Genomic DNA, 10,576 nt, shown 5'->3' with positions numbered 1-10,576 from the left:
CAGTAAGTCTATATTCAGATTTCTGAAGTAACTCCATACTGTCTTCCACAGCGGCTGTACCAGTTTACATTCCCACCAACAGTGGATCAGAGTACCTTTTCCCTCACATCCTTGCCAGCATTTGTCTCACCAGCATTTGTCATTTGTTGATTTCTGTATGAAAGCCATTCTAACTGGAATGAGGTGAAACCTCATTGTAGTTTGGATTTGCATTTCCCTGATGGCTAGTGATCCTGAACATTTTTTCATGTGTCTGTTGGCCATTTGGATTTCCTCTTTTGAAAAATGCCTGTTCAGGTCCATTGCCCATTTTGTAACTGGTTTGTTTGTTTTGTTGTTGAATTTCTTGACTTCTTTATAGATTCTGAATGTTAACCCTTTATCAGTTGCATGGTTTGCAGATATTTTCTCCTATTCTGTTGGTTGCCTCTTCACTTTGCTGAGTGCTTCTTTTGCAGTGCAGAAGCTCCTCAGCTTGATGTAATCCCATTTGTCAATTTTGGCTTTGATTACCTGTGCTTGTGGAGTCTTTTCCAAGATGTCTTTGCCTATGCCAATGTCTTACAGAGTTTCCCCAATGTTCTCTAATAATCTGATTATATTGTTTCATAGATTTAGGTCTTTGATCCATTTTGAATGGATTCATGTGTATGGTTTAAGATAGTGGTCTAGTTTCATACTTCCACACTAGGAGATCCAGTTTCCCCAGCACCATTTGTTAAAGAGACTGTCCTTAATCCAGGGATTGATTTTAGCTCCTTTGTCAAAGATAAGTTGGTTGTAGATGCATGGTTTGATTTCTGTAGTTTCTATTCTGTTCCATTGCTCTATGAGTCTGTTTTTGTGCCACTACCAGGGTGTTTTGATTATAACTGCCTGTAGTTCACCACTTAAAATCAGGTATTGTGATAACTCTGGCTTTGTTTTTATTGTATAAGATTGCTTTAGCTACTCAGGGTCTTTTATGCTTCCATATGAATTTTAGCATCGTATTTTCTAGATCTGCAAAGAATGTTGTCGGCATTTTGATTGGAACTGCATTGAATCTGTAAATTACTTTCTGTCATATGGGCATTTTGTTGATGTTGATTCTTCCAATCCTTGAACATGGAGGATTTTTCCATTTTTAATGGCTTCTTTATATATTGTTTTGTAATTTTCAAGGTAGAGATCTTTGACATCCTTGGTTAAATTTATACCAGGGTATTTAATTGTTTTTGGAGCTATTATAAATGGGACTGATCTTAAAAGTTCTTTCTCAGCCTTGGTGTTATCTGTGTATAAAAGGCTATTGAGTTTTCCAAGTTGATTTTATATCCTGCAACTTTACCGAACTCTTTAATGATTTCCAGTAGTCTCTCAGTGGAGTCTTTTGGATCCCCTATATATAGAATCATGTCATCTGCAAATAGGGAAAATTTGATTACCTCCTTTCCAATTGTATCCCTTTGATTTTTTTTTTCTTGCCTAATGGCTCTGGCTAAAGCTTCCAGAACTATATTAAATAGCAGTGGTGAGAATGGGCATTCTTTTCTGGTTCTGGATCTTAAGGGGAATGCTTCCAGCTTTTTTCCATTCAGTAGGATGCTGGCTGTGTGAATTTGTCATAAATTGCCTTGATTGTGTCGAATAATGTTCCTTCTATTCCCAATTTGCTTAAGGTTTTTTTTTTTAATTATGTAGGGATGGTGTAGTTTATCAAATGCTTTCTCTGCATCTATTGAGATAATCATGTGGTTTTTATTCTTCAATTTGTTAATGTAATGTATCACATTTATGGATTTGCATACATTGAACCATCCCTGCATATCAGGAATAAATTCTACTTGGTCCAGCTGGATGATTCTGCTGATGTGTTGTTGGATTCCATTAGCTAGTATTTTGTTGGTGATTTTTGCATCTATGTTCATCAGGGATATTGGTCTATATTTCCCTTTCTCTGTTGTTGTCTTTTTCTGGTTTTAGAATTAAGGTGATGCTGGCCTCCCTGTACATGGAGAGAGCAGATATGTTCCCAGAGCCAGCTGTTTGTGGGTACTCCAGTTTGAGCGCTGGAGCCTGTGATATGTTGAGGGGATGGGACCACCTCCCAGTCTTATTTGGGTGCCCAACCCCCTGCCAACCCTCCCACCGAGACTCAAAGTCCCGGGGGAACATGGCTTTTCTTCTCTTGTAAAACCCTCTGGTTGTGTGTGTGTGAGAGAGCCACCACAGCCTTTATTGGTACCCTGCCCCCTGCTAGAGCTCCAGGCCAGACTCAGAGTCAGTGTTGTCCGCAAGGTTCTCTGTTGGTTGATACCACCAGTGGCACAGGTTGCTGCCATCTGCTCTCACCTTGTTCTCAAAAGCTGGTGTCTCCTCTAGCTCCTGGCTATGGGAGTCATGGGTGGTCTCTGAGATAGTAAAGTGATTTTTTTCACCTAACACTTTAGAAAATCAGGTACAGACTGACACAACTTAGATATGTAGATTGTAGTTGTATATATGAACTGCTGATTGAATTTTCTCTTAGTACACTTCAATCTATATCTCGATTACTGAGAATATCACATTCTTTTCTTCAATGGACTTCAGTTCATTACCTCACTTGCCACTTATATTCCCCATGCCTCTTAAGAAAAAAGAAGTTCTAAAAGGAGTAACAAAGCAAACCGCAATTGAGAAATAGAAATAGAAATAGCAACAATGAAAAGTTCAGCTAAACAAAGATATTTGATGAGCATCCTGGTGTTATTAAAGTTAATGAACTTGAGTGAGAGTAGATGGGCATTCATTTATGCCTCACAATTTTTAGAAAAATAAAGATGGTATTAAAAAAAAAAACCTATGGCTTTTGAAGATTTCAGATCACCAGTTTACTGAGTGCTGAGAGTGCCATTCTTTTAAGGTTTCTCATTTCCTTTTTAACGTTTGGAATCAGAAGTAAAGAATGATTTCTCCTCAAATAACATCAGAGGCCATTTCTTCTTCCCTTCAGGTCTATTCTTAAGTATTGCTCTCTGATTTCTTTTGCTGCATGAAATCTAAAATATGAGATTTATTTTTCTTCTTTATATTGTGAAAAATGAGAATCTCTGCAAGGATAAAAGAAGGGTGTTCAGATAAAACCAGGGACTTCCTTTGATATTTTCATGTAGATTCCTGTTTGTTTCGGCAGAGGTAACTTGGCTGTTGTCCAGCAGTTTAATTGGCTCTTGTTTGCCTAATCTTCTATAACAGATAATGTTATTACAGAATCTTAGGACTCCAAAATTCTCCATCAGACAAAGCCAGTCTTGTAATGAGAATCACTTCATTTTACTTGGCATTTCACTTGGTTTGAGCCACCTCAATCCCATCTGACTTGTGAGAAATGTATTATTTTTCCTAACAACTGTGCTAATTCTAAACCAGGAAACATTTATTTTGGATCATTTCTTTTCTGGAATGATTCAAAGTTCAGGGAAGTAAAATTAGGAAAGAATTTAAATTAAAGTAAGACGGGACACAGATTAAATTGGACTTTTTAACTTCTTTTTAGTTAAAGCAGAACACTTGCTATTTTTATATTTTTATAATTATACAGCAGTGTATGTAATTTATCTGTCTATATCTTACAACTATTATTTTTCAATTCCTTTATTACTGTAGTCAACACATAGTTGGTGTCTTCCTTGTTCAAGGTACTGTTGTATGTACTATAATAGAATACAGTACAGTGAATCAACAAACAAAAAATAAAGTCATAACTGTAATAGAGCTTGTAGTACAGGTAATTAAAATTATAGGAAGAAGAATAATACATGAAGGATAAGAGTAGATTGTATGTATACAGGGCAGTTGTTACAAAATATTTGTGGAAAATGAAATTGAATGATAAAAATTAAAATATGGGGGCTGGCACTGTGGCACAGCGGGTTAAATTCCTGGCCTGAAGCACCTGCATCCCATGTGGGCACAGGTTCTAGTCCCAGCTGCTCCTCTTCTGATCCAGCTCTCTGCTATGGCCTGGGAAAGCAGTAGAAAATGGCCCAAGTCCTTGGGCCCCTGCATCCATGTGGGAAACCGGAAGAAGCTCCTGGCTCCTGGCTTTGGATCGGCACAGCTCCGGCCATTGCAGCCATCTGAGGAGTGAACCAGTAGATGGAAGACTTCTCTCTCTGTCTCTACCTCTCTCTGTAACTCTGTCTTTCAAATAATAAATAAAATAAATCTTTAAAAAATAAAAATAAAAATATGAATTTAATTTCTTCACATAAGATCCACCAACTTCAATGCACTTTTTTTTTATTTGAAAGGAAAAGTGATAGAGAGAGGGAGAGAGAGAGAAAGATCTTCCATCCACTAGTTCAGTCCCTAAATGGCTACAACAGCAGGACTGGACCATCCCAATCCAGGAGCCCAGAACTCCATCTAGGTCTCCTATGTGGGTGCAGAGGCCCAAGTATTTAGGTCATCTTCCCCTACTTTCCCAGGCATATTAGTAGGAAGTAGATCAGAATTAGAACAGCTGGGACTTGAGATACTTTTGTAAGCAATCATACCAGTCATTTAGTCCACTCCTGAAGAACTGAGTGTCCTGGGAACTTAACCATGCCAATGCATTATTTTTAAAGATTTTTTTTAAGATTATGAAACAAACAAACCAAAAATTCAGACGGAGCCAAATCACTCTCTGTTTGATGCCTAATGATTTCCTGTGGAAATTCTCATACGATTGCACTTGTTTGATCAGAGGACTGAGCAGAAGCATTCTTATGGTGAAGGGCCCTGTGGTCCTTCCTAGGCACTTTTTCTGCTACATCTTTGACTAACTTTCTCACAGTAGTCTCCTAATGTGCAAATATTATTGTCCTTTGCTTCTCCAGGAAATCAACACACAAAATGTCGTGAGGATTTTAAACTATGTTGTCATAATCTTTTTTTCCTGACTGGTCCACTTCTACCTCTTGGTAGCTATTCCTTAACATGCTTTGCTTTCAGGATCATACTGGCAAAGACATGCTTCATTTCCTGTTCCAATTCTTTGAAAATTTGCTTAGTGATCTTGATCGTACTTATTTAAAATTTCAAAGTTTTATTCTTGCTTGTGCACCCATCAAACAGAAAGTTGACTTCACTTTACTATTCCAGTCAAAATTGTATCAGCTGATCTGGTTGTGATGTCTCTGGTGTTAGCTGTTTGTGCTGTTACTCGTCAGTCTTCATCCATAAAGGCGTACACATGATGATGTTGTTTTTCTTACAAACTGATGTGGATGTCCTGCTGCTGTGGGTTTCGTCATCAAAACCATCTCATCCCTTCTTCACACAAGCTGTTTGTAAACTGCAGATTTCTTTGGGACATTGTCCCCATAAGCTTTTCATCAACGTCCACGATTTGACCATTCTGCCAACCATGGTTGTCCTTAAATTTAGTGTTTACTCTTGCTTGAATTTTAGCAGGAATCATGTTGCTCTGATAGGGGCTTTTTTCACACTGATGTTTTTAATGCACCAAACTAGGTTCTGTTCAGCGATGTTAAAGCAACTTACTTTGAGTTCCTTTTGGTAGAAAAAATTTGAATTCCCATCCATAGATTTTTTTTTTTTGTAAATGCATTTCTCAAGGACATTTTGAAGAATCTCATATATTGCACAGCTTTATACTTACACCCATATATATTTACATAGGTATAGGTCATATATTTTAAGAGGTCAAAGATGACTCATATGACAGGTTGACTTTTGAGAAAATTTGCAGGTAATGAAAATACAAGCCACAGGCTGCAGAAAAATGCTGAAAGCTGAGATGAACTTGTGTATGAGAAAAAAGGAGTAATGTGAGATGGGGAAAACACTAGAGGATGAGAAGAGAAACAGTGAGGGCAGAACACATCAAAGAGGACTTCGGTGACTCTAGAAATATTTGAGGAAAAACTTTTTAAAATAGTAGTCTTCTATATATGATATGGTGGTTGAAGTTGAAAATCAGAGCCATAGAGCAAAGATGATTGTAAAAATAATGTAACAGGCCGGCGCCGTGGCTTAACAGGCTAATCCTCCGCCTTGCGGCACCAGCACACAGGGTTCTAGTCCCGGTTGGGGCACCGGATTCTATCCCGGTTGCCCCTCTTCCAGGCCAGCTCTCTGCTATGGCCCAGGAAGGCAGTGGAGGATGGCCCAAGTGCTTGGGCCCTGCACCCGCATGGGAGACCAGGAGAAGCACATGGCTCCTGGCTTCGGATCAGCGAGATGTGCCGGCCGCGGCGGCCATTGGAGAGTGAACCAACGGCAAAAAGGAAGACCTTTCTCTCTGTCTCTCTCTCTCACTATCCACTCTGCCTGTCAAAAAAAATAAGAATAATGTAACAGGCAAACTAATAAGATTTACTGTAGTCAAGCATCACTTTTCTCTACATTTCCTACTACCATGGACATAAAGGGAAATAAAATATTTTTGCTCTGGTTACAATTTTTAAAGCACACAAGTAAAGCAAGTATTTAAAGAAATTAAAACAAAATTATGAAAAAAGTTGTTGCTTGTCTTTTTTCTTTTTTTTTCTGTTGCAATCTTTTTATTTTTTATTTTTTTAACTTTTATTTAATAAATATAAATTTCCAAAGGACGACTTTTGGATTACAGCAGCTTTTCCCCCCCATAATCTCCCTCCCACCCACAACCATCCCATCTCCCACTCCCTCTCCTATCCCATTCACATCAAGATTCATTTTCAATTATCTTTATATACATAAGATCAATTTAGTATATAGTAAGTGAAGATTTCAACAGTTTGCACCCAAACAGATACACAAAGTGTAAAGTACTGTTTAAGTACTAGTTATGCCTTTAATTCACATAGTACAACACATTAAGGACAGAGATCCTACATGGGAAGTAAGTGCACAGTGACGCCTGTTGTTGATTTAACAATTGACACTCTTATATATGACGTCAGTCATCACCCAAGGCTCTTGTCATGAGCTGCCAAAGCTATGGAAGCCTCTTGAGTTCGCCAACTCCGATCTTATTTAGATAAGGCCATAGTCAAAGTGGAAGTTCTCTCTTCCCTTCAGAGAAAGATAACGCCTTCTTTGATGGCTCATACTTTCTGCTGGGATCTCACTCACAGAGATATTTCATTTAGGTCTTTTTTTTTTGCCACAGTGTCTTGGCTTTCCATGCCTGAAATATTCTCATGGGCTTTTTAGCCAGATCTGAATGCCTTAAGGGCTGATTCTGAGGCCAGAGTGCTGTTTAGGACATCTGCCATTCTATGAGTCTGCTGTGTATCCTGCTTCCCATGTTGGATTGTTTTCTCCTTTTTAATTCTGTCAGTTAGTATTAACAGACACTAGTCTTGTTTGTGTGATCCCTTTGACTCTCAATCCTATCATTAAGATCAATTATGAACTGAAACTGATCCCTTTGACTAGTGAGATGGCATTGGTACATGCCACCTTGATGGGATTGAACTGGAATGCCCTGGCATGTTTCTAACTCTACCATTGGGGGTAAGTCCAATTGTTGCTCATCTTTTTTCAAGCAAACAAATGCCTACTTTTAAATTTTTTTTTGGTTTTTCATTTTTATTAAGTAAATTCTCAAACTCATGACAGTGTATAATCCCATGTTTGAACAAGGTTATAGATTATAAAACTTTATGTAATTTTAAAATTTTCCACTACCATATGAAATTTCATGGCTTTATTTCCTTTTACATATGAATAGATCTTCATTTTAATCCCAAGATTCAGGGAGACAAATTCAGTGTTTTTAATAGAAAATATGTATTGGGTTTTTCATTGTCAAGAAGAAACTTCACTTGGAATATTGATTATCTCTTTATATCCATTGTCTCTTTCATGAGTCATTTTACAAAGTCTTACAATAGGATTAGTGTAGTTTCTTATTTTTATACTTTCCATGTCCTATAATATTTCAATTTAAAATGAACTACTATAATCAGAAATGAGTTATATTTTATAGCTCTAAAATCATGACTGAAGTCAATATAAAATAATATTCATTGTCATCTGTCATCTGAGAGATTTTCTGTCCCTGGGAGACAGTAAGAAAGTGAACAATCATGTTTAAGGCAGCTATTGGTTACCTAATGTTTATAAAAGTAAATAAACTCAGGTAGAAATAGAAAAGAGTACATTATATGAAGAAATGGATAAGTGAAAATATTGCCCTTATGATGAAAATCATTCTGGTTAGATAATGAGGTAGTGATATATCAGTAATTTTCTGGGAATTATATACCGGGTTGAAAAAGATTAAAAGTAGGGTAAAGGAAAAAAACTGTGCAAAGTAATGCAGTCGTAAAAGAAACATGCTGAGGAAGAAAAGTTAAGTCTTAGATGACAAAAGACAGTAGACAAAGCAAAATAAAGCAGTAGCAAGACAATGAAGGACAAGTAGTCTGTGGAGACCTGTTAGGAAATGATACATATAAGTTTATAACAACTGACACTTATAGCATTTACTGCGTGGCAAGAATCAGTCCAGCATTTTACACAAAGTCTCCTCATTTAATTGGCACCACAACCCCATGAGGTTGGTATCATTATTATTCCCATATTATACATGAGGAAACAGAGCACCAGGAAGAAAAACTGGCACTGAAATCTAAAGTGTTAAGTAATTAAGTGTTTGGTAAAGTTGGAGATTTGGGGTATACATTTTTGTGTTAGTTATAGTAATGGAAAAGGATGATTAGAAAAACCAGATGAGAGCAACTAGGACCTTTATCAGGGCCCAAAGGTGAAGCTATGATGTGGGGAAAGGATAAATGCCTTAGAAGAACTGAAAAACAACCAGCATTTAGGTGAAAGGGAATTGGATGAAAAGACTTTAGGAATCAGTGATGAAAATCATATTTAGAAGTATTTTGAGATAAAGCAGCCAGGCTTGTTATTAAAAACAAATCTCATCTGCAGTGGGAAAATACAGTGGAGTTTAGACTGAATAAAATAAAGCGGAAATAGAGAGGTATGTCCAGAGTATTTATCCAGAGTTTTACCATGAGCACAGACACACTATACAAAAAGAACCCACTCATTTGAAAAACCAAAATTTCAGGTGTATCTGAACAAAGAATACCTTCTTGTATTAAATCTATTGTCCAGGATAAGATATAGAGGTCTTTTCTTTCTAAGGAAAGGAAGAAATAGAACAAATGCTACCATGTTTCAGAATTTCAGTTTTTAATGCTACAGTTTATAATTTGCATTTATGGATATGACATTTTGCTAAGAGGCATCTTGTGTGAAACAATTATATGCACTTCAAATGGAATATGCATGTATTTATGTGTCTGCATATATGTATACATGTGTGGAGGGATACAGAGATAGAAATAAGGAATTGGAGAAAGGGAGAGAAAGAAAAACAACAATTTTAAATGTTTTAAAACTACAGGAGTGTTTAAGATTCTATTTATGGACAAATAAACGTTCCAGTTCAAGGTGTATGCATTTATCCAGTAGACTTCTAGTATTATAAGACTAGAGAACAAGTCAAAACACTTGAAGGAAGCAGAATAATCATATACAAGACAGATGAAATATTCCAAAGTCACCTTGAAATAAATATAAAATTGATGTTGGCAGCTCAGCAGTGACAGGAGTCAAGAGATTATGCTGCTGTGAAACCACAAAAGATGCAATTGATATTTTAATCTCAGATATCATGTCAGAGGAAAAAGCCCGAACCTGGGAACTGGTCTTAAAAATAAAAGTGTGGCTGTTGATACATGGCTGACTTTGCTGCTTTTTGTGTTTTTGGCCTCACATGTAGAATGAGAGTAAAAGTACATTTCTGATTTGATATTCCTCTTTAATTTTATCTCTTAAAATGAATCTGAGTTTTTAACTGCATGAACCTCATACCCTCTGAGGTTAGATTAAAAACACTGATGGAGAAATTTTTATTGTTGGAGCACCTTTTTTTTTAAGAAGTGAAGTTAATCTCTTGAGTTTGAATTAGCTAAGATATTTTAGTGTCTGTGTGTGTGTTAAAGAACAGTCAGTATGTTTGTTCTTCTATAATTATTTTCTTCAAAGCCAGATTTCCTATATATCTATATTCTCCATGTCACTGGGGTGTGACAATAAAATTATTCTGAATGTTTTCTTCTCCCTTTTCTTCCTGATCCATTTAATTACCTGGTTGAATCATTCTTCTTTCCTATTCTAATTTCATCAAGCCTTTATTAAACTCCTACAATGTTCCAGAAACTTGTTCAAAGGGGCCTTTGAAATATCTCATGCAACTCCCATTTTACCCACTTTCATATTATCCCTACCAAATTTCTTGAATAAGCTCTCAGTACTTTCTCATGGCCTCTGATGTCTTCTTTAAAAATGTCTACATTTTCCTGAACAGGCCAGCAAAATCTTCCTGAAAAATTATATCATTTTATTGATTAATTAATTATCTTCCCCTTTTCATAAAGGATTTCTGGCCTCTTACAGTAAAACCACAGGTGATGAAATAACAATAGTACCAGGGACACAAATGGTGCAAATAAATCACCTACCAGGGACAATATGTTTGTTGTGACTGTTTTTCTAAATATTATTTTGAGCTTTCTAGCAGGAACTATAAAAA

This window comes from Lepus europaeus, chromosome X (genome assembly GCF_033115175.1).
Source record: "Lepus europaeus isolate LE1 chromosome X, mLepTim1.pri, whole genome shotgun sequence".
Taxonomy (NCBI): Eukaryota; Metazoa; Chordata; class Mammalia; order Lagomorpha; family Leporidae; genus Lepus; species Lepus europaeus.
The sequence above is the reverse complement of the archived record's forward strand: the minus strand, read 5'-3'. Positions refer to the sequence as shown.